Source organism: Pseudophryne corroboree, chromosome 1 (genome assembly GCF_028390025.1).
Source record: "Pseudophryne corroboree isolate aPseCor3 chromosome 1, aPseCor3.hap2, whole genome shotgun sequence".
In the NCBI taxonomy this organism is placed as follows: Eukaryota; Metazoa; Chordata; class Amphibia; order Anura; family Myobatrachidae; genus Pseudophryne; species Pseudophryne corroboree.
Window position 1 is genome coordinate 315,660,963 of NC_086444.1, and position 25,989 is coordinate 315,686,951.

The 25,989-nt window shown below is 44.4% G+C and overlaps 1 long non-coding RNA gene across 2 annotated transcripts in view; it reads left to right on the forward strand.

Annotated features, from left to right (window-relative positions):
* The window catches only part of LOC135068112 (uncharacterized), a 78,928-nt gene that overhangs the window by 26,400 nt on the left and 26,539 nt on the right, over positions 1 to 25,989 (forward strand). The window contains exon 2 of one of the 2 annotated variants that reach the window (XR_010254330.1): positions 7,074 to 7,130. The exons of the other annotated variant lie outside the window; for it this stretch is intronic. This is a non-coding gene — a long non-coding RNA (uncharacterized LOC135068112). The remainder of the gene's footprint in view (positions 1 to 7,073; positions 7,131 to 25,989) is intronic. 2 annotated transcript variants of the gene reach the window in all.

A 25,989-nucleotide genomic window follows, 5' to 3' on the forward strand; every position in this document is an offset into this window, starting at 1 on the left:
TCCACTAGGACGTCAGAGAAAATAAGATTTTATTCACCGGTAAATCTATTTCTCGTAGTCCGTAGTGGATGCTGGGCGCCCATCCCAAGTGCGGATTGTCTGCAATACTTGTATATAGTTATTGCCTAACTAACGGGTTATTGTTATGAGCCATCTGTTGAGAGGCTCAGTTATGTTTCATACTGTTAACTGGGTATAGTATCACGAGTTATACGGTGTGATTGGTGTGGCTGGTATGAGTCTTACCCGGGATTCAAAATCCTTCCTTATTGTGTCAGCTCTTCCGGGCACAGTATCCTAACTGAGGTCTGGAGGAGGGTCATAGTGGGAGGAGCCAGTGCACACCAGGTAGTCCTAAAGCTTTCTTTAGTTGTGCCCAGTCTCCTGCGGAGCCGCTATTCCCCATGGTCCTTACGGAGTTCCCAGCATCCACTTTGGACTACGAGAAATAGATTTACCGGTGAGTAAAATCTTATTTTTTCCTAAAGTGGTCTCTGCGTTTCACATCAACCAACCTATTGTGGTTCCGGTTGTCACCAACACTTCTTCTACTTAAAAGTCTTTGGATGTTGTGAGGGCTTTGAAGGTGGATGTGAAGAGAACAGCTTGTCACAGAAAAACGGACTCGCTGTTTGTTCTTTATGATCCCAATAAGATTGAGTGCCCTGCTTCAAAGCAGTCTATTGCACACTGGGTTAGGCTTACTATCCAGCATGCTTAATCCACAGCAGGTTTGCCATGTCCAAAATCTGTACAGGCCCACTCTACTAGGTCGGTGTGTTCTTCCTGGGCAGCTGCCCGGGGTGTCTCAGCTTTACAGCTCTGCCGAGCAGCTACTTGGTCAGGTTTGAACATGTTTGCCAAGTTCTACAAGTTCGACACTTTGGCCTCTGAGGACCTTCAGTTTGGTCAATCAGTTTTGCAGGAACCTCAGCACTCTCCCACCCAGTTTGGGAGCTTTGGTACATCCCCATGGTACTAAATGGACCCCAGTATCCTCTAGGATGTAAAAGAAAATAGGATTTTAATTACCTACCCGTAAATCCTTTTCTCGTAGTCCGTAGAGGATACTGGGCACCCGCCCAGTGCTTCGTTCTTCCTGCAATCTTACTTGGTTAAGTAATGTTGGTTCAGCCGTTGTTGTTCCTGTTTTCAAGTTTGGTTAGCTTGGCTTTCCTCTTGTGTGTGCTGGTTCGGAATCTCACCACTATCCTTATCTATCCTTCTCTCAAAGTATGTCCGTCTCCTCGGGCACAGTTTCCTAGGGCACAGTTTCCTAGACTGTGTCTGGTAGGAGGGGCATAGAGGGAGGAGCCAGCCCACACTATCAAATTATTAAAGTGCCCATGGCTCCTTGGGGACCCGTCTAAGAAAAGGATTTACCAGTAGGTAATTAAAATCCGATTTTCAGCAGTGACGTGCGGTCTGCACACACCATTGATACCATGCTTTACAAATGAATGGTGGGCTTCAGGGGAGCTGTAGAAAATACAAATTTTGTGTTAGGATAAAAAAAACACTGCTTTTACGAGCATGAGTTTGCGTGTGCATACACAAGCAGTAGTGTATAAGCCAATTCGCGGCATACTGAACAAGATTTAAATATTGCCAAGGCACATTCAAATATAATAGTGAGGCATGGTGCAGTTGCGTGTCCTAGGATGTCATGTCGCAGCTTCTCCATAGGTAACGCCTGAGCCACATCTGAGAAAGCCAGAAGAGCCCAACACTGCCCAAGCCCAAAATTAGAATTGGCTCTGCAACCACTATACCCACCGGTATTGATTGTTCCAGGGCCTCAGTAGCGGCAAAACACTGACGGGCCTGGCTGTGCTTCCGTGGCGGCACACCTGGAGACTGCTCAGGGCACACTAGTGTGCCACGGCACAGTGGTTGAAAAACACTGGTATAAGCAGTTACTGCATATATATATATATATATATATATATATATGTAGACAGCATGCGACTGGCACTCGGAGACTGATAAGAAAAAAGGCTGACACAGTTGCTTATGCCAACGTTTCAGGGCCTCCGCCCTTTTATCAAGACAAACCATCTAAGTCAGCAAGCAAGCCACGCCCAACGCGTTTTGTCGTTACGAAGTCCGTAACGACGAAACGCGTTGGTCGTGGCTTGCTTGCTGACGTAGACGGTTGGATGTTATTCGCTGTGTCCAGAGTCAGCGATTAGCTCCTTCGGAGAGACGCCAGCGAGTGAACGTGCTGTCCTTGGGTGGTCCCGATTATAGAGCTGGCTGAGTGAGCTTTTTTAAACTAATGGTGGTCATTCCGAGTTGTTCGCTCGCAAGCTGCTTTTAGCAGCTTTGCACACGCTAAGCCGCCGCCTACTGGGAGTGAATCTTAGCTTATCAAAATTGCGAACAAAAGATTCGCAATATTGCGAAAAGACTTCTCTGTGCAGTTTCTGAGTAGCTCGAGACTTACTCTTCCAGTGCGATCAGTTCAGTGCTTGTCGTTCCTGGTTTGACGTCACAAATGCACCCAGCGTTCGCCCAGACACTCCTCCGTTTCTCCAGCCACTCCCGCGTTTTTCCCAGAAACGGCAGCGTTTTTTCAAACACTCCCATAAAACGGCCACTTTCCGCCCAGAAACACCCACTTCCTGTCTATCACACTCCGATCTCCAGAACGAAGAAAAAACCTTGTAATGCCGTGAGTAAAATACCAATCTTCATAGCAAATTTACTTGGCGCAGTCGCAGTGCGAACATTGCGCATGCGCAAATAGTGGAAAATCGCTGCGATGCAAAGAAAATTGGCAAGCGAACAACTCGGAATGACCACCAATATGCATGTGAATGGTTACACAAGTAAAGTATTGTTTTAATCTATTATTCACGAGTGCGCTCTCCATCATTTGTAACATTTGCAATACTTCTGGAGTAATATGCTGATTGCGCGGACTTAATTTTCCTATACATATATATATGTGTGTGTACGTATATATATGTATATACAGTGGGGCAAAAAGTATTTGGACAGCAACCGATTGTGCAAGTTGACCCACTTACAAAGATGTGAAAGGTCTGTAATTTCCATCATAGGTACACTTCAATTGTGAGAGACAGAATCTGAAGGGGAAAAAAACGGAAATCACATTGTATGAATTTTAAACAATTTATTTGTATATTCTTGCAGAAAATAAATATTTGGATAATCAAAAAGTAAGATAACCAGTTCAAACAGGTGCCATTAATACAGGTAACGAGTGGAGGAGAGAAGAGTTTCTTAAGAAGTAACAGGTCTGTGAGAGCCAGAAATCTTGCTGCTTGGTAGGTGTCCAAAATTTATTTTCCACAAGAATATACAAGTAAATTGTTTAAAAATCATACAATGTGATTTCCTGGGGTTTTTTTTTTTCAGATTCTGTCTCTCACAGTTTAAGTGTACCTATGATGGAAATTACAGACCTCTCTCATCTTTTTAAGTGGGTCAACTTGCACAATCGGTGGCTGTCCAAATACTTTTTTGCCCCACTGTATATACAGGTTGAGTATCCCATATCCAAATATTCCGAAATACGGAATATTCCGAAATACAGACTTTTTTGAGTGAGATAGTGAAATCTTTGTTTTCTGATGACTCAATGTACACAAACTTTGTTTAATACACAAAGTTATTAAAAATATTGTATTAAATGACCTTCAGGCTGTGTGTATAAGGTGTATATGAAACAAATGAATTGGGTGAATGTAGACACACTTTGTTTACTGCACAAAGTTATATAAAATATTGGCTAAAATTACCTTCAGGCTGTGTGTATAAGGTGTATATGTAACATAAATGCATTCTGTGCTTAGATTTAGGTCCCATCACCATGATATCTCATTATAGTATGCAATTATTCCAAAATACGGAAAAATCCCATATCCAAAATACCTCTGGTCCCAAGCATTTTGGATAAGGGAGACTCAACCTGTATAGTGTTCCTTCTAGGCTGTTTCAGCAGGGTGCTGCACCCTGCCCATTTTTGAAATGTGTAAAAGCACCCTGCCCTTTTTCAGTGCACCCTGCAGGACCATAAATCACCCCCTTGTATACAGAATGCAACAGTCAGAGTGCATGTTACAATGATGTCGTCTACTCCTTGCCCACCTCTGAAATTAGAACACAATTTCTATCCTTTAGCCAACTGGATGACAGAGGAAGCACTGTAAATAACACAGCACTCTGATAAAGAAGGAAAGAACAGGGTAAGCAGTGAGCATGTACTGCTTACAGTATTTCCCTAGTAGAACAAACATTTTTTTCCTATATATTTTAACCCATTGTTAAAAACCTTTCTGTTTTATAACACATAGAAGACTGGACATACACAGTATGTTTCTCAGTACAGTAAGTGTCTTATATCTATGCATAGGTATATGATTTACTAAGGGCAAAATGTATGTACAAAAACTATAAACATATGCGCTATGCTTTGTGCGCAAAGCGTCACATCAAAAATGTGCCCTTCAAAATAAAAATGTGCCCTCTTCAATGCTCAGCACCCTGCCCTAAAAAAATTCTAGAGTGAACACTACCTGTATATATATATATATATATATATATATATATATACGTGTGTGTGTGTGTGTGTGTGTGTGTGTGTGTGTGTGTGTGTGTATAAATATATATATATAGTGTGTGTGTGTGTGCGTGTGTGTGTGTGTGTGTGTGTATATATATATATATATATATATATATACATAGTAACATAGTATCTAAGGTTGAAAAAAGACAATTGTCCATCGGGTCCAACCTAATTGTGGTCTCCTATGCACGATTATCTTGTATAAAATTTTGACTGAAGTTGCTGACTGCCGTTCCGATTTACCCCTCTTTTTTAGAATAACCATAGTGCGTGACTATGCCCCATAACCCTGGATATCCTTATCCATTAGGAATTTATCTAACCCATTCTTAAAGGTGTTGACTGAGTTGGCCATTACAACTCCCTCAGGCAGGGAATTCCAAACACGTATCGTCCTTACCGTAAAAAAGCCTTTACGCCGTATTGTGTGGAATCTCCTCTAACCTGAGCGAGTGTCCACGAGTTCTCTGTGTTGATCTAACCAAAAACAGGTCCTGCGCAAGATCTGTATATTGTCCCCTTATATATTTGTAAATGTTGATCATGTCCCCTCTTAATCTCCTCTTTTCCAGTGTAAACATGCCTAGTCTTGCAAGCCTTTCCTCATATTCCAGCGTCTCCTTACCCTTAATTAGTTTGGTCGCCCGCCTTTGAACCTTTTCTAGCTCCAGGATATCCTTTTTGTAGTAAGGTGCCCAGAATTGTACACAGTATTCAAGGTGTGGCCTCACAAGTGATTTATATAACGGGAGTATAATACTCTCGTCCCTAGCATCAATTCCCCGTTTTATGCATGCTAATATCTTATTAGCCTTCTTTGCTGCAGTCCTACTTTGGCTACTACTGCTTAGGTTTGCTATCTATGAGGACACCTAAGTCCTTTTCCAGTACAGAATCCCCTAATTTTACCCCATTTAGTAGGTAGGTGTTATTTTTGTTCTTGTTACCACAGTGCATTACCTTACACTTGTCTGTATTGAAGCGCATTCTCCATTTTGCTGCCCAAGCTTCTAATTTAACTAAGTCATTCTGAAGCGACTCAGCATCCCCCTCCGCATTTATAACTTTACACAATTTGGTATCATCTGCAAAAATTGATACCATGCTCTCTAGACCTTCTGTTAGGTCGTTAATGAAAATATTGAACAATAGCGGTCCTAATACTGAGCCTTGCGGCACACCACTTAGCACTTCAGTCCAAGTTGAAAAAGATCCATTAACCACAACGCGTTGCTCCCTATTATCTAACCAGTTTTTGACCCAAGTGCATATTGTGCTTCCTAGCCCTGATTCTTGTAGCTTGTAGATAAGTCTCATGTGTGGTACAGTATCGAACACTTTGGCAAAATCTAAAAAGATTACATCCACCTCTTTACCCTGATCTAGGTTTGCGCTTACTGTTTCATAAAAGCCAAGTAAGTTGGTTTGACAGGATCTGTCCTTCATAAACCCATGTTGATTCCTTTTAATGACCTTATTGACTTCAAGGAACTTCTGAATACTATCTCTTAGAATACCTTCCAATACTTTCCCCACTATAGATGTAAGACTAACAGGTCTGTAATTACCTGGTTCAGCTTTACTTCCCTTTTTGAATATAGGCACTACTTCCGCTTGATAATGTCGATATTATCTTAGACCGCAAAGCTATACCCTTTTGTACACTATTACCGTTGAGCCGCTATGGCCGCTAGACTACGTGCACGTGCTACGCACTTTGTACGCTATTTGCGCACAGAGTCCTGCACGTGGTACGCACTTGGCATACGCACGCTGCGCTGAGTGTACGGAGTACACACAGCTAGCGCACACACAATTGATAACCTTTAAACCTTGTTAATGATATAATGTAATGATATGCTTACACTTTAAACCTTTAACAGTAAAGTACTGCAATGATGTTATACCTTTAAACCTTAAGTAGCGCTGGCGATACAAAGTATCTGCAGTGCGTACACCTTAACAATGCTTATACACCTTAAACAGTTTAATCTACTTTAAAGCCCAAGCAGGAAAGTGAAAACACAACACTGTTTGTAGTTGAAACCACAGGGTTCTAAGGCCTCCGTGGATTGATTCCAAAAAGGTAAAACAATACAATTTATACACTACAGGCTAACAAGTAAATCTAAACAGAATAATGGCTACAGAGAATGTACGTACGTGAGAATATTCGCAAGCGCAACCCGAATCCGGTCCTCCGCTGGTCATACAGATAGCGTTTAGAGTCTTCTGACCGGCCAGGCAACAATGGTCCTTTTATACACAACATGCATACACAATACAATGGTCACTGTAATCTCATTGTTCATTGGACACAGAGATATGTCTCCATATTACAGTAAAGGTCATAGGTGGATTTGAAAAGGTAGGCGATGTCTTTTCCCAACTGCTTGTTATGAGCCACGGCTGTGGCTCATTCCTGTTTTGCAGTTTTGTTCTGTATTTCATGTTATACTTCTGTTTATGTTCCCCGTAGGTGTCATGGGGTGCTCGGAGCTCACCCTTAAGGAGGGGATACTGTTATGAACCACAGGTAGTGGTTCATTCCTATTTTATGTTTATAAAGTTGTCTTGCATGCCAGGATTTCCTGTTGCTCTGTTTTAGAATCCTCTTGTCTGCTGCCGCTGGTGAGTCTGTGTAATTGCAGCTTGTTCCCTTGTGTTCAGCCTCACCTGGCTGCTAATTGCATCTGGTCAGTTGGAATCATGCAACAAGGCAGCTGCATGGGATTACTAATTAGGCCTCTCTGTTATATGCTGGCTGTTTGCAATTCACAGATGCTGGTGATAATTCCTGGGTTTTCAGTCTGCTTGAGTTCTGAGCTTGGTTCCTGCTAGTTCCTGAGCTTCCTGTGTCGATTCCTGTGTCAGTCCCTGTGTCGATTCCTATGTCTGATCCCGTGTCCTGCCGTGAGGCGTTCCTGTCCTGAGGTCCAGTACCTTTGCCTGTGCAAGTTTCTGGCTTCTTGGTGTCCACCGGTCTGTCGTTTGGGATTCTGCCTGTCCTCCAGTTCTGAGAGTCTGTGTCAGCAGCATTGGGAGTTCCTGTCCGTTTGCCAGTATTCGTACCGGTTCCGTGAGTAGCGGCACGGCCGCGTCCGTTGGCTTAGGCCGCTGTGTTCCCTTATTATTTCTGTCACTGGTGTTTTGCAGAGGGTTCTGCTTATGCTGTCACCGCCGGTACACAAAAGTATTGTGTCGGTGTGTGGTCAGCATTTCCTTTGTTGTTCATTTCCTTTGGCGGCAAGCCGCACATACTTTGCTTTTAGGTTTGTTAGTAGCCCCTGGCCTTGTTGTTTAGTCAGAGGGCCCCTTGTTATCACCCTGTCTCGGTTCACTCTTTGTCTCTCATTAAGACCTGAGGGGGCATCGAAGTTGGGCAGACGTAATCCGCCCTTCAAACGCGGCTGCCATGGGCTCAAGCAACCATAGTCTCGCAAGAGTGTACTGACAGCACGGGTGAGACAACGGAGATAGGGCGCCAGGGGCTATTCCCTTTCCATTCCCCTTTCCCAGCATTCCGTCCTGGTGCTCTGGACTCGCTTCATGACATCTCCCTTGTTCTGAGCACCAGGAACCTAACACTGCTCTTGTGGGTGGTATCCTCTGGATTCCCGCCGCATATGTAATTTACAGTAAATACAGTTAATGTTCATAATCTACTTTTGCACATAACTATACGCAGGAACAAGCGATCTTTCTCTAGCTAACACCGGAATGTTACCCTCAAAATACCCTACAGCTGGATACTAGACATCACCTTCCAACCTTTATCTGACCCTTCCTATCATGCAAAGGCGAATCTCTCTGTCCAGGAACTGTTTAAACTAATAATACTCGCTGACATGGTCTAGGGGAACTATATCTACAATATACGCTATTTAGGTTAAATATGTAATGTTCTAATAACACGCTACACGCTCACAAACTCCGCCGTAAATACCCATATCATGCGCACGATCGCCAGAGCGATCTTACGCAAATTGCGGATATGTGCACGCACGGCGGACTGAGTGCACGAGCAGCGGGCATGTGCATGGGGTTAGTACAAGGCATATGCATTATGATATTTTTCGACTTTGACACGCTATACGCCAGTCTTTGGGAACCATACCTGATATTACTGAATCCTTAAAGATCAAAAATAGCGGTTTTGCAAGTTCAGAATGAAGCTCCATTAGAACCCTTGGGTGAATACCATCGGGACCTGGTGACTTATTAATCTTTAAATGTTTTAATCGGTCACAGACTACTTCCTCGCTTAAATAAGTACCTATCAGTGGGATATTCTCATTATTGAGATTATATGTTAGTCCCTGAATTGGGTCCTCTCTAGTAAATACTGTTGAAAAAAACTCATTTAGTGTGTCCGCTATGTCATTATCATTTTTGCTTAAGACTCCCAACTTGTTTTTAAAGGGCCTATATTCTCCTTCTTTAATCTCTTGCTATTAATGTATTTAAATTTTTTTTGGGATTCGCTTTGCTTTCCTTTGCTACTAGTTTTTCAGTTTCTACTTTAGCCGCTCTTATTTCCTTTTTGCATATTTTGTTACATTCCTTATAGTGCTGAAATGACTCTGCTTCCCCGTCAGATTTGTATTTTTTAAATGCTCGCCTTTTCTTGCCCATAAGTTCCTTAATCTTTTTGTTAAGCCACATCGGTTTATGATTTTTATTCCTTTTTTTGCTGCTCGTAGGAATAAATTTGAGTGTATTTTTTGCTAGCAGGAATTTTAGTACCTCCCATTTCTCCGTAGTATTTTTTCCTAAAAACAAACCTTCCCACTCAATATCCCTGAAAAATACCCTCATCTTTTCAAAATGTGCTTTGCTAAAGTTTAGAGGAGATAGATATATATATATATATATATATATATATATAACAAATACCACTGACTCATCACGAAATCTCCCAAACCATAAGGACTAGGAACTTGACATTTGGACAGTAGCTTGCTTTTGTGACTAAAAAGGGATTTTTCAAAATTCCACCTACAAAGGGGTTAAAAGGGGTGGGATGATTATTGGGAATTTCCCTCTCGCAAAGGAGAGTTAAGACACTCCACCCAGCCGTGGCTATAAAGAATTAATGGTATTGGTGATACCAAGTCACAGAGGGGGAGGATACAATTCTTTGTACCTGTACTTCCTTGTCAGTGGCAGTTGCAGAGCAGTTCATTATTCAAATAGGGGAGCCACATCAACTGCCACCCCTAAACAATGTCAAACATCGCTGGGAGTGCCTCCCCTATATAAATAATGGACTGCTCTGCAACTGACACTGATAAGGCAGTCCAGTCTTATGGTTCAGGAGATTTTGTGATGAATATACACAGAAACTCCTGGCGCCACTTTTTACAAGTAAACAGCTGCTTTCCCTGGGGTAAATGGAAAAAAAACCCTGTAATTGAGAGCAAAAATGAAAAACAATGGGAAAGTGCTAGAATTCTGTAGTAGATTTTTTAAAACATTTTTTTTTATTATATCACATATAATAAAACATTTGATACTGGCCAGCACCATTCACACATATTAAGTATACATATATTCCATATTCTTAAAATTATTATATATAAAACAAACCAACACAAGGCATTTGCACTGCAGAACTGATCTAACACAAAGTCTCTTTTGCATATACTTCAGTGATACTATGTACCACCTGGAATGCACTACAGGATTGATCTGCAACAAAGTCTCCTTTGCATAAATTTCAGTGATACTGAGTACCACCTAAAATGTTTAGTAACAAACACCTGAAAGCTATTAGCAATTGAGTTAATGTTTAACCTTTAAGCGGCTTTTGGCTCTGTAATAGCGTTAATGGCTCCGCTGATATCTCTCACTGGATTAGTGCAAACAGTTCATGCATATCCATGCAATGTTAGTAAAAACATCCAAATGCTCATAGCAGGTTAATTTACCATAAATGCCACTATGGAAATTAGAATAACCTCAGTTAATTGCACGGAGTTGATGGTGTCCCTCTCGGCTGGAGCTCCTCCCAGCAGCCTTATCTGGAGTCCATATACACTCACTTTGTAGCACTCCGTCCCCTCTCTCTTAGCTTTGTGAGGTCTGCAACACGCTGGCCAGCGGATGTAGTATCTGAAAGCTGTATCCCGTGTATTTGGGAGAAGTACAGACGCGTTTCCCCACCTTCAATATCTCGGCGGCTTCATCAGTGTATGAAGCCGCCGATGAATAGTAGGTACAGTGTAACAGTTTGCAACATTTTGACATAAGTATATTAATCTCAGAGACAATATTGTTACTGTTACAAGCTGATCAGAAGGATGGTGAGAATAAAGCGTAACAGCGAAAAACAAAATCTACTTGAGAAGAGAAAGAAATAAAAATCAAATACCCAATATGTTGGTATTGCTTGATGCTCAGCTTCACCACTACTATTTCTACATTTTCCAAACCAAACAAACTGGGAGGCAGCTGATGGCCAGCAGTCTACGTCCCTGGAAAATAAAAGGGAACTCAACCCAAAACAAAACTTGAAAGTAATAAAGAAGAAAGAAAAAATAGGGGAGAAGATGTAGATGTAGGGGTAGATGTGTGTGTGTGCGTGGGGGGGGGGGGAATACTAAACCAGCCTACGTGAACTGTATTAGCTCAGAAGTAAACAGGAATGGAAGAGAAAGGGACAGGGAAGGTGAACTACTAGAAGACTAGCCACACTAATCTAGACAAGTTGAAATAATTAATTTGAGGGGAATATGTTATTGATCATAAAGCAGTATGTGTGACTCACAAAACCTAGTGGGTGCTCAAACGACTATAACAAAGATGGTTTGTGCATGAAAGATTAACACCGTAATCAAGACACATATGTTTTGCAAAAAAAAACACACGAGTAAACGTGTCCATTGCACAACAGTGTCCCGAGGTAGTCATATCCAGAAGAACCTATGTATTTGTATAAAGTAGCATAGTGTCCATATTGCAGAACCCACAAGGCCCTGGTACAACAATAAAATATATAATATAGCATGGGACTGAGGCAAGAATATGGAAAACTGAAGTAAACAATGTGAGAAATATGAAAAAAAAAAAATTATAGTGTGAACCGTTCACTAATAATCCTAGATGTCTAGTGTAATCTAAATAAAGTAACTGTTGAAGACGATCGATAGTCACGTCTTAGGTATCCAGTATCATGGTCTATATCATATAAATGTGTCTGACTTTGGTAAAACAAAAGAGCAGAGAGAAATTAAGGGATCAATCATGTAACAGCCCCCGAGAGATCCTGAAAAAAAGGTAGAGCATACACAACGGGGGGGGGGGGGGAGGGGGAGATAAGTTGCCGGGAAAGTAATGGTTGCATTCCATAAACTGGGGAACCCAACCAAAAACTGCAGGGGACAAAATAACACTTGCAAATGGCAATCAATGATTTCGACATGAGATCAATATCACGGGTTGAGGGATTTGTAACATGCATTGGGAAAGCCTCCAGCTCGCTAGATAAACCCTGTGCAGCAAAATAGAGAGTAGCAGAGCTAATCTGCAATATAGAAGCAGTGAAGTGGCTGGAAGGTGTCATTGTGAGAATATCACTAGCCTCTCCACGGGGGGGCATGGGCACGATGGCAACAGACAGAGAGCCGGGACCAAGCATACTTACAGAATTTGCTGGTGACACCCCTGTGGGAAGAGCAACATCTATTTGTGATGTGATGTTATCTATCCGTCTATCAATCTGAGGCAGTAGAAGCTTGGCAATGGCTTCCGCCAGCTCCGTTGCCAAAGAGGAGTGTACAGGTAGCATCGTGAAAACACGATTAGTAAAAACAGACTTTATGTCCTAATGACCTCATTTAAGAGACAATAGGCCCGGGCATTCACTAGTAAAACATGAAATGACATACAATGGGTAACAAGTAAAAATACCACAAGGTGGTGCTGATAAAATACAGATCGTAAGGGCTCGACTAGAATAATATATTATAAAACTACGAAGCAGTGAGAGAAGATATTACAAAATTCCAATAGTAAATAAAAGTGATATCAATGACAATCAGTCAGATCAATAGCTAAATGAACATGCAATCAGGTTCTTTATAAATCAGCCGTAATATAATTAAAGAGAATGCACTGTTAATGTCATGGTGTCAAACAATAGTAAACTATGAAAAAGTACAAGTATCACCCAGGTGTAGGGGGAGTTAGTATGTCTCAGAAGCACCACTTGAGAGTAAGGTAGGTTCGGGGGAGGACCAGGAATGTCAGCTGGTTCGTGTCCTCAGGCGGCAGCAGGTCCCATTTAGTAAGATAGATCCTCAGGGGGTGTTAGCAGCCAGGCTTGCTAAGGAAGGTGGTGAATTATCCTGCAACGGTCTCCCTGCCCGGAAAGCTCCAAGCGCCCAGCGGATGGTCCAGGACAGGCCTCAGGGGGCGATTCCGTGACAACTGTAAAGGGTCGCTGCAGATACACAGCAAACCCCAGGGGCCGCAGCTGGCAAACAACCACAACTAAAGGGATTCCGCCAGACAGCGTCTGTCCACGCGTCCCCAAGGGTCTTAGCGGCTGCAGAAGCAGGTGTACGGCCGCTCCAGTTCCAACAACAATCCTCAGTGGCAGGGACAGGGATAGAGCACCATGATCTACAGATATCCAAGCAGGGATGGATCGACAGTCCCGCCAACTTCGGCGTCCGCAAACGAAAACACAGGTAAGAGCTCGAAGCTCTTTGTAGGGAAAGCACGGGTGAGTATACAGCCGCGGCGATCCGTGCAGGTACCTCCGGCGGCACTGATCCAGGCAGGTTACAGAGGTCTCAGCCGCGGTCTTCACAGGCACCTTCGGCGGCACAGAAGTACCTTTCCGCCCGGGGGGCTGTAACTGCGCAAAGGTCAGTCTACCCCGCGGCAATGCTCCAGCGGCGATGCCCTCCGTCCAGCAGTCCGAGCCACCAGAGATCAGCCGTGGGAATCCACGAGTCACGAGTCGGGCTTCCACGGCGAGGACGTTACCTCCCGAGGTACCTTGAGAGGCATCCCTTGCTTTAATGCCTTAGATGAAGTGGGTCAGCAATATGAGGGAGTAGGGGGGGAGAAGGGAGCAGGGAGATCGGCGCTCCGATTCTTCAGGCACGTTCCCCTCGAGGTTCGCGCCAGAAGCAGGCAGCCATCCACGCCATTTATATAAACGGCTCTACTTCGGTGAATAATAGGTCCACAGGGGCGAGTAGGGTAGCAAATTGTTCCTCAGCATATGGGGAACACACTCCCATATGGCAAGTATTCCCAAGGAGTTAGGGAAAGGAGGATTGTTATGGATTACTCAAGCCCCTGTGCAGAGAGAGATTAAAAAGCGGCCATGCTGGATGCCCCGCCCACCGGAAGTCTTGTTTTTCATTTTCGATTTTGTGATGAGTTAGTGGTATTTGCCATATATATATATATATATATATATATATATATACAGTGCATCTGGAAAGTATTCACAGCGATTCACTTTTTCCTCATTTACATAGACGGGATCCGCAGGAGACATGGGCACTTTAAGACTTTCAAGGGGTGTGAACTGGCTCCTCCCTCTATGCCCGTCCTCCAGACTCCAGTTTAGAATATGTGCCCAGTGAGACTGGATGCACTCTGAGGAGCTCTACTGAGTTTCTCTGAAAAAGACTTATGTTAGTTTTTTTATTTTCAGGGAGTACTGCTGGCAACAGTCTCCCTGCTTCGTGGGACTTAGGGGAGAGAAGTCAGACCTACTTCTGTGAGTTTAAAGGCTCTGCTTCTTTGGCTACAGGACACCATTAGCTCCTGAGGGTCTGATTGCTAGGTACGCCTAGATGCTCGTTCCCAGAGCCCGCCGTCACCCCCCTTGCAGAGCCAGAAGTCAGAAGACAGGTGAGTAGAAGAAGAAAAAAGAAGACTTCAGTTACGGCTTCTGAGGTACCGCAGCGCTCGCACGCTGCGCCATGCTCCCACACACAGCGGCACTACAGGGTGCGGGGGGAACCCTAAGCAGCATATATGACCTCTATAAGTAACTGGCAAGAGCAGACATAGTGCCAGGGCACTGTCCGGACCCCCGCCAGTATAAAAATTTATTTGAAAAGAGCGGGTCTGAAGCGCGCCATTACGGGGGCGGAGCTTAGCCCTCACAGCACACAGCCCAGCGCCATTTTCTCTACACAAGGCTGCAGAGACGCTGGTCCTTCCTCACACTGCTGCATAAGTATCAGGGTGAAAAACGGGGGGGGGGGGGAGCACAGTTATTTTGATGCATTATATGTTAATTATAAAAGCACTGCAGGTCTGGGGCATTTTCAGTGTTGTTTCAGACCGGAATTGAGCGCTGGGGTGTGAGCTGGCAATAACTCCCTCTGTGTCCCTCTGGCAGGCTTTACTGTGGGTCTGTCCCCTATATGCCCAGTGTGTCTGTGTGTGTTGGGTGCACATGTGTCGGCAAGTCTGAGTGCTCTTCCCAGTAGGGACACAAACGGCTGTGGGAGTGACCCTGTTGGCACTGCCGACACCTGATTGGGTGAATGTTTTGGGTGCTTTGAATGCTAATGTGGCTCTGATAAATAAGAGATTGGATAAATCTGAGACTCAGAACCAGGCATGGAAGAAATCCGTAGAGGATGTGTTGTTACAAGTCCAGAACCCCTCTGGGTCACAAAAACGTTCATTTGCCCAGCTGGCAGACACGGATACCGACACGGACACTGACTCAAGTGTCGACTATAGTGATGCCAGATTAGATCCAAAACTGGCAAAGAGCATTCAGTACATGATTGTGGCAATAAAAGATGTATTACATATCACTGAGGACCCTACTGTTCCTGATACTAGGGTCTGTATGTATAAAGGAAAGAAACCTGAGGTAACGTTTCCTCCCTCTCATGAACTGAACACGCTTTGTGAAAAGGTTTGGGAAAATCCTGACAAAAAGTTTCAGATTCCCAAAAGGATTCCAGTGGCATATCCGTTTCCCTCTGGGGATAGGGAAAAATGGGAGTCACCCCCCATTGTGGACAAAGCTCTATCACGGCTGTCCAAAAAGGTGGCTCTTTTGTCCCCTGACACGGCAGCCCTAAAGGATCCTGCGGATCGTAGGCAGGAAAATACATTGAAATCCATTTATGTCACCACGGGTACGCTACTCAGACCAGCCATTGCATCTGCGTGGGTGAGTAACGCTATAGAAAAATGGGCAGATAACTTGTCATCAGAAATAGATACCCTGGATAGGGATAGCATTCTTTTGACACTAGGTTATATCAGGGACGCCGCAGTCTACCTAAAGGAAGCTGCGAGGGATATTGGCCTCTTTGGATCAAGGGCCAATGCCATGGCAGTCTCAGCTAGGAGAGCATTGTAGATTCATCAATGGAATGCTGATGCTGACTCTAAGAAAACTATGGAGTCTCTACCGTATAAAGGTGGTGTATTGTTTGGTGACGGCCTCACTGATTTGGTATCTATGGCTACCGCGGGTAAGTCATCATTTTTACCTTATGTGCCTGCACCACAAAAGAAAGCACACCACTATCAGATGCAGTACTTTCGGCCCAATAAATACAGAAAAGGCTGAGGGTCTTCCTTCCTTGCTACTAGAGGAAAGGGAAAAGGTAAACGATCACCGGCCGTGGCCGGTTCCCAGGAGCAGAAGTCCTCCCCGGCTTCTGCCAAATCCACCACATGACGCTGGGGCTCCTCTGCGGGAGTCTGCGCCGGTGGGGGCACGTCTCAAGCTCTTCAGTCAGTTCTGGGCTCGTTCGGCCCTGGACCCATGGGTTTTAGAAATAGTGTCCCAGGGGTACAAACTGGAGTTTCAAGACGTTCCCCCTTACCAACTTCTCTTCCGGACAGGGAGGTGGTATGCGCCGCAATACAAAAATTGTGTCACAATCAAGTCATTGTCAGGGTTCCCCCGTCGCAACAGGGAGAAGGCTTTTATTCAAGCCTGTTCGTGGTCCCGAAGCCAGACGGCTCAGTCAGACCAATCCCGAACCTCAAATCCCTAAATTTCTACCTAAGAAAATTCAAATTCAAGATGGAATCTCTCCGGGCAGTGATCTCCAGTCTGGAGGAGGGGGATTTTATGGTGTGGGTAGCCATAAAGGATGCCTACTTACATGTTCCCAGTTATCCTCCACATCAGGCTTACCTGAGGTTTGCAGTTCAGGATTGTCATTACCAATTTCAGACGTTGCCGTTTGGTTTGTCCACGGCTCCGAGGGTTTTCACCAAAGTAATGGCCAAAATGATGGTTCTCCTGCGCAAGCAAGGAGTCACAATTATCCCGTACTTGGACGATCTCCTGATAAAGGCGAGTTCCAGGGACCAATTACTGCAGAACATTACGCTCTCCCTGACAATTCTGCAGCAACATGGTTGGCTCCTAAACTTGCCAAAATCACAGTTGGTTCCGACGAGACGGCTGTCGTTTTTGGGAATGATTCTGGACACAGAATTATAGAGAGTTTTTCTTCCAGTGGAAAAGGCTCTGGAAATTCAGAACCTGGTCAAACAAATTCTGAAACCAGCAAGAGTATCGATCCATCAATGCACTCGGTTGCTGGGGAAGATGGTGGCGGCCTACGAGGCCATTCAGTTTGGCAGATTCCATGCCAGAGTGTTTCAGTGGGACCTGTTGGACAAGTGGTCCGGGTCCCATCTGCACATGCACCGAAGGATAATCCTGCCTTCCAAGACCAGAATCTCACTCCTGTGGTGGCTGCACAGCTCTCACCTCCTAGAGGGACGCAGGTTCGGGATCCAGGACTGGATCTTAGTGACCACAGATGCGAGTCTCCGAGGCTGGGGAGTAGTCACACAGGGGGAAAGCTTCCAGGGAAGATGGTCAAGCCAGGAAATTTGTCTACACATAAACGTTCTGGAGTTAAGGGCCATTTACAACGGCCTTCTGCAAGCGGAATATCTTCGCAATCGGCTCGTCTTGATTCAGTCGGACAACATAACAGCAGTAGCGTACATAAACCGCCAGGGCGGAACAAAGAGCAGAGCGGCAATGGCAGAGGCCACAAAGGTTCTCCGCTGGGCGGAAAGGCATACAAGTGCTCTGTCAGCGATCTTCATTCCAGGAGTGGACAACAGGGAAGCAGACTTCCTCAGCAGACACGATCTCCATCCAGGAGATCTTTGCAGAAGAGACAAGTTTTTGGGGAATTCCTCAAATAGACATGATGGCGTCTCGCCTCAACAAGAAACTTCAGAGATATTGTTCCAGGTCGAGCGACCCTCAAGCAATAGCAGTGGACGCCCTAGTGACACCGTGGGTGTTTCAGTCGGTGTATGTGTTTCCTCCGCTTCCACTCGTTCCAAAAGTGATAAAGATCAAAAGCAATCCTCATTGTTCCAGACTGGCCAAGGAGGGCTTGGTATGCAGATCTTCAGGAATTACTCATAGTAGATCCCTGGCCTCTTCCTCTGAGGGAGGATCTGTTACAGCTGGGGCCGTGCGTGTTCCAAGACTTACCGCGACTTCGTTTGACGGCTTTGCGGTTGAACGCCGGATCCTAGCCCAAAAGGGTATTCCCAAGGAAGTCATCCCCACTCTTATTCAGGCCAGGAACGGAGTAACATCTAGACATTACCACCGTATTTGGAGAAAATATGTGTCTTGGTGTGAATCCAGGAAGGCTCCTACGGAAGAATTTCAGTTAGGACGTTTTCTCCATTTTCTACAAGCTGGTGTGGATGCGGGCCTAAAGTTGGGCTCAATTAAAGTACAAATTTCAGCCTTATCGGTTTTCTTCCAAAAACAATTGGCCTCCCTTCCAGAAGTTCAGACCTTCGTGAAAGGCGTGTTGCACATCCAACCTCCCTTTGTGCCCCCAGTGGCACCGTGGGATCTTAACGGGGTGTTGCAATTCCTTCAATCTCATTGGTTTGAACCTTTACAGAAGGTAGAGTTGAAATTCCTCACATGGAAAGTGGTCATGCTGGCGGCCTTGGCATCCGCAAGGCTGGTGTCTGAATTAGCGGTCTTGTCTCACGAGCCCTTATTTGATCTTCCATGAAGATAGAGCAGAGTTCAGGACTCGTCAGCAATTTCTGCCGAAAGTGGTTTCGTCGTTCCACTTGAACCAACCTATTGTGGTGCCAGTGGCTACAGACGCCTTGCTGGAATCTAAGTTTCTCGATGTAGTCAGAGCTTTGAAAATTTATGTCGCCAGAACAGCTCAGTTTAGGAAAACGGAGGCTCTGTTTGTCCTGTATGCTCACAACAAGATTGGGGCTCCTGCTTCCAAGCAGACTATTGCGCGCTGGATCTGTCATACGATTCAGCATGCTCATTCTATGGCTGGATTACCGTTACCGAAATCGGTGAAGGCCCATTCTACCAGAAAGGTGGGCTCGTCATGGGCGGCTGCCCGGGGGGTCTCGGCATTACAACTTTGCCGAGCGGCTACTTGGTCGGGTTCAAACACCTTTGCGAAGTTCTACAAGTTTGATATTCTGGCTGATGAGGACCTCATGTTTGGTCAATCGGTGCTGCAGAGTCATCCGCACTCTCCCACCCGTTCTAGAGCTTTGCTATAACCCCATGGTTCTTGATGTGACCCCAGCATCCTCTAGGATGTATGAGAAAATAGGATTTTAATATCTACCGGTAAATCCTTTTCTCTTAGTCCGTAGAGGATGCTGGGCGCCCGTCCCAGTGCGTACTGTATCTGCAGTTTTTTGATACGTTCAACACATGTTGTGTTATGTTTTTAGTCAGCCTGTTGCTGACGTTGTTCATGCCGTTGACTTGCGTTATGTTGAATGCCATGTATGGCGTGCTTGAGGTGTGAGCTGGTATGTATCTCACCTTAGTTTAACAATAAATCCTTTTCCTCGAAATGTCCGTCTCCCTGTGCACAGTTCCTATAACTGGAGTCCGGAAGAAGGGCATAGAGGGAGGAGCCAGTTCACACCCTTTGAAAGTCTTAAAGTGCCCATGTCTCCTGCGGATCCCATCTATACCCCATGGTTCTTGATGTGACCTGATAAAGCTAATTATTTATCTTGAACCTAAGCAATATACTTATTAAAGACAACATACGCAATAGGCGCACGAGGTGCCGTAATGGTACGCACTTAGCGTAGCAGACGCTAGGCCGTGGTCGAGACGCACGAGCGGCACGTTCGCTCACGGCTTACGCTTGGTATCGAGCACGCTATAGGCGGCCCGAGTACCGTAAAGCTACGCTAATAGCGTAGCAGACGCTGTACCGCGAGAGCGGGATACGAGCGGCGCTGACGCTCACTGATTTACACACAGACAACCTTGTAACAACACGCTATAAGGGTATGCTTATACTGTAAACCTTAGTACTGTAATATTATCACAATGTAACGTTGATTAACCTTTATGATATGAAAGCTGTTTGAGCGACTGAGACGCTCAACAACCCTTTATACTAACTAGTGAAACACACACTCCTTGCTAAGGTTCCAACACCTTTACTGACGATATTTAGTACGTAAAAAGGGGAAAACAGATACAGTTCATACACTACAGACCTGACATTAATACCTAAACACAATAACTAAGCCGAAATACAAACTCTAGCAAACGATTGCAAATACAAATAAACAGAAAGAGGATAAATGGCAAACACTTATAGGTTAGTTACAAAAGAACAATTGTATACATACAGAGTGACGAAATGGCCACAGAGAAAAACTTACACACGTGGGAATGAATCGCATGCGCTATCTGGAAACCAGCTCTCAGTCATCACGGGGAAAACCTTGTGGAGAGAAGTGAGGCTGGTCTGGCTATGGGGGTCTTTATATACACAACATACTGTACAATACAATGGGCCCTACAATCTCATTGTTCATTGGACACAGGAATGTCTCTCTGCACTATGACAAAAGGTCATAGGTGGATTTGAACAGGTGGGCTGTGACTATTTCAAACTGCTCAGATGGGAGGTATCCTCAAGATTCCCGCCGCATGGATAATGAACCGCAAATACAGTAAATGTCCATAACCTACTCATAGACATAACTATATGCAGGAGCGATTAATCTCTACCTAACCAGCACCGGATTGTTTCTAATAAAATACTCTTCAGTTAGGTACCAGACACCACTGTTCAACCTTTGTCAGACCCTTTGTATCGTGAAAAGAGGAATTCCCAGGTCCCTGAACCATTTACACTAAACATACTTGCAGACATTATTAAGGGGATTAATATCTACAAAACACATTATATTGGTTAAATATGTAGCGATCGAGTCGCTCGCTAGTCGCACACAAACTCTACCGTAATTGCACATTCCCACGTGCAGGCGACGTGGGAGCGTCCCTTACGCAACCTGAGGGGATGCGCACGTACGGGGGAGTGGGTGCATGAGCAGCGGGCATGTGCATTTGGGTTAGTACATGGCGATGAGAATAACGATATTTTTCGACTTTGACAGACCCCAGCATCCTCTACGGACTAAGAGAAAAGGATTTACCGGTAGGTATTAAAATCCTTTTTTTGTTATGTTACATCCTTTTCCAAAATGGAATAAATACATTTTTTACCTTACATTTCTACACACAATACCCCATAATGACAATGTGAAAAAAAAATTTTTTTTAGATTTTTGCAAATTTATTAAAAATAAAAAACTAAGAAATCACATGTACATAAGTATTCACAGCCTTTGCTCAATACTTTGTTAATGCACCTTTGGCAGCAATTACAGCCTCAAGTCTTTTTGAGTATGATGCCACAAGCTTGGCACACCTATCTTTGAGCAGTTTTGCCCATTCCTCTTTGCAGCACCTCTCAAGCTCCATCAGGTTGGATGGGAAGCGTCGGTGCATAGCCATTTTCAGATCTCTACAGAGATGTTCAATCGGATTCAAGTCTGGGCTCTGGATGGGCCACTCAAGGACATTCACAGAGTTGTCCTGAAGCCACTCGTTTGATATCTTGGCTGTGTGCGTAGGGTCGTTGTCCTGCTGAAAGATGAACTGTTGCCCCAGTCTGAGGTCAAGAGTGCTCAGAAGCAGGTTTTCATCCAGGATGTCTCTGTACATTGCTGCATTAATCTTTCCCTCTATCCTGACTAGTCTCTCAGTTCCTGCCGCTGAAAAACATCCCCACAGCATGATGCTGCAACTACCATGCTTCACTATAGGGATGGTATTGGCCTGGTGATGAGCGGTGCCTGGTTTCCTCCAAACACGACGCCTGGCATTCACGCCAAATAGTTCAATCTTTGTCTCATCAGACCAGAGAATTTTGTTTCTCATGGTCTTAGAGTCCTTCAGGTGCATTTTGGCAAACTCCAGGCTGGCTGCCATGTGCTTTTTACTAAGGAGTGGCTTCCGTCTGGCCACTCTACCTTACAGGCCTGCTGCAGAGATGGTTCTACTCTCTCCACAGAGGAATGCTGTAGCTCTGACAGAGTGACCATCGGGTTCTTGGTCACCTCCCTGATTAGGGCCCTTCTCCCCTGATCACTCAGTATAGATGGCTGGCCAGCTCTAGGAAGAGTCCTGGTGGTTCCGATCTTCTATTTACAGATGAACGAGGCCACTGTGCTCATTGTGACCATCAAAGCAGCAGATATTTTTCTGTACCCTTCCCCAGATTTGTGTCTCGAGACATTCCTGTCTCAGAGGTCTACAGACAATTCCTTTGACTTCATGTTTGGTTTGTACTCAGACATGCACTGTCAAGTGTGGGACTTATATAGACAGGTGTGTGCCTTTGCAAATCATGTCCAATAAACTGAATTTACCACTGGTGGACTCCAATTAAGCTGTAAGAACATCTCAAGGATGATCATTGGAAAAAGGATGCACCTGAGCTCAATTTTGAGCTTCATGGCAAAGGCTGTGAATACATATGTACATGTTTCTTAGTTTTTTATTTTTAATAAATTTGTAAAACGCTCCAAAAAACTTTCTTTACGTTGTCATTATGGGGTATTGTGTGTAGAATTGTAAGCACAAAAATGAATTTATTCCATTTTGGAATAAGGCTGTATCATAACAAAATGTGGAAAAATGTAATCGCTTTGAATACTTTCCGGATGCACTGTATATAGATTTCATATATAAGTACTTAACCAATCTATTTACAGTCAGGAGAGTATAGTGTCTAAGTTTTCAGAGGTTAACCTGTCACTTAAACTAAACATTGCCAAACCTCTCAGAGAGATAGATATTTTTACTCTTAAATTCATTAAAGGAAAGCTTTATAGTCATCAACTGTTTATCTGCTGTGTAAAGGATACCGACAGCTCTCCCAGTGACCCTAAATGTTGTGCAAAAATATTTACCATTTTATCTCAAAGGAGAAGCCCTAAGTAGAGCGAGAAGCTAAGCAAGGAGACCTAGGGTCCTTTGGAATAGAGTCAGCCTATCCCTGCAAACCTTACATATTTAACATACAGCGGGCAGAGCTTGGCCTGTCATCCCAGCATTTACAGCACTGAGCATCGCAGCATTAGAGGTGGGACGGGGCAGAGAAAGAGGCGGATTATTCTCCTCCGCACCAGCCTTTTGACACATCAATTCGGGGAAGGCCCGCCTCGTGATGCGGCCTGACAAAGATATATATATATATATATATATATATATATATATATGTGTGTAAAAAAATTAAAATAGTATTAAATTTGTTTAAATACCATTTTTTTTCCATCTCTTTGTGATTATACTTGAAATTCCATAGCAAAGTATAGGTATTCAGCTAGTACTGTATATGGGGATTGGATGCTCGCAAACCCAATTGCAAGGGACCTCTGGGTCCCTTCCCCAACCAAAGCTGGCATGAGCCCATCACACACGCTACTGTGTATCTCTATTACTTCGAACAGTGAAAGTCACATAATACAGTAATTGACGATCATATGGTAATTGAGTCAAGAAGTGTGAGCCCTTCATTTACATATTGTTTTGTTTACTCATTGAAGCTGTATGTGAAAAAAAAAATCTCCCAGGGGGTGGGTAGGTTGCCTGTAGTATGAATTCAATGGAGAAGTTATGGCCTGACCAAAGTATATGTTCTGTGGCAGAGCGGTAGCTTGTCTGGCCGCCATGTCCATGGTCCCGGCCTCAATTCCTAGAAAAGGAGAGTGATTTTTATTTCTTTATACATTATTTTATTTACACATTTAGGACCCCTACATTCCATAGAAATATGAACACAGAAAAAGATTAGCTTGCATTAGGAACTGATGGAGCATCTCGGACACAATATCAGTAGTGTATAAACAGTTACTGCTTATACTGTATATGGATCTGGGTCACTCGCAATCCCTTACATTACTGTACACAGCAAAGTTTTAAATAAAAAAACAAAAACAAAAAAACATTGTAAGGGACCTCTCTCTGGGTCCCTTCCAAAAGCCAAAGCTGGCATGAGAACTTCACTTATATAAAATATTTTGATAACTCATTTAAGCTGTCATACCTGTCTGTGAAATAATGTCTCCCAGAGGGGTGGGTAGGCTGCCTATAGTATGGATTCAATGGAGAAGTTGTGCTCTCTGGGTCTCTTTTCCCCAACCAAAGCAGTCAAGAGCCCTTTATTTACCTACTGTTTTGATACACTGCCCTCCCCAGGAATACATGTGTGGGAACACTTTTGCCTAACCGCACTGAAAGTCACACGCTACTATGTCTCTATTACCACGAACAGTGAAAGTCACATGTATCTGTATTACAGCGAACAGTGAAAGTCACATAATACAGTAATTGGCGCTCATACAGTAATTGACACTCAGTGTGAGCCCTTCATTTACATACGGTTTTGTTAACTAATTTAAGCGGTCTGTGAAATGAAGTATTCCAGGGAGTGGGTAGGGTAGGCTGACTATAGTATGAATTCAAGGAGATCTGGGAGAAGTATTTCCGGAAAAGGTCTACCCACTCCCTCCAGAGCCGCTATGAAAATGGGATTTTGGTACTTACCAATAAATCCTTTACTTGGACTCTACAGGGGACACTGGAGGCTGAACACAATGGGGATAGACAGTTGGCTATAGGGAGCTGGCACTTGAAATTACTTGTAAGAGTGTGCAGACTCCTCCGCCTCTATCCCCCATCAGCCCCAGTTTTAAGAACTGAGCCGAGAGGAGGCAGAACAGAGAGGAACATAGTAACGAAAACAAGTAACAAACCACTCATGAACCTGAACCACAATGCAGCCAGGAAACAGTGCTGGGTGGGCGTCCAGTGCCTCCTATGGATTCTGAGAAAAGGATTTATCTGTAATTACAAAACCCCATGTTCTCAAACATCCACTAGGGGACACTGGAGGCTGAAGACACTGGGAACATCCCAAAGCTGTCCCTGTGGGCGGGAGAGCACTGAGGAATCTGCAGAACAAGCCAACCAAACCGTGAAGCAGAGGCGGCAAATGTACCAAACTTGTAAAACCGAACAAAAGTATGAGCCATGGACCAGGTAGCCGCATGGCAAAGCTGTGCCATAGAGGCACCACGGCTCACAGCCCAGGACGTACCAACGGAACGAGTGAAGTGCGCCAAAATAACAGTAGGAGGCCTTTGTGCTTTGCTTAAGTAGGCCTGCCGGATGGCCATTCTAATCCACCTTGCCAAGGTTTGTTTTGAAGCAGGCCGACCACGCTTGACAGCATCATACAATGCAAACAAGGCATCCGATTTTCTTAAGGGTGTCGTACAAGCCACATAGATACGAAGTTCCCGAACAACATCTAACGAAGAAAGTTCCCCTGAGTCTTCTTTCAAGGTTGGAACCACAATTAGCTGGTTGATATGAAACACTGAAACCACTTTTGGCAGAAAGCCTGAGCATGTCCAAAGTTCCGCCCTATCGTCAAGAATGATATGGTGGCTTGCACGATAAGGCACTCAAATTCAGAAACCCTTCGAGCCGAAGCTAAGGCTAAAAGGAGAACGGTCTTCCAAGTAAGGAACTTGAGATCCACTTTGTTTAACGTCTCAGACCTCGTGAAGTTCGGCCCACCGCAGAATTCAAGCTACTTCTCGCATGGCCATATGACTCCGTGTGCCGCCTTGGCGGTTGATGTAAGCGACTGCGGTCACATTGTCTGATTGTACCCGTACCGCGTTCAACTGGAGCAGGTGAACAGCTACCTGAAGTGCATTGAAGATTGCTCTCGGTTCCAACACATTTATTGGCAGTAACTTTTCCTGTCCTGAGCATCTTCCTTGGAAGTGGTAATCTAGGATCACCGCACCCCAACCTATGAGACTGGCATCGGTAGTGACCAGGATCCAATCCCATAGTTCAAATCTCTTCCATGCTGTAAGGTTGTTCAGATGAAGCCACCAAAGGAAAGATACTCAAGCCCGTGGAGACAGTTGCACCATCCTGTGTAGATGTGACCCTGACCGCTGATTCAAGAGGTCCAGTTGGAAGGGTCGGGAATGAAACCGACCAAATT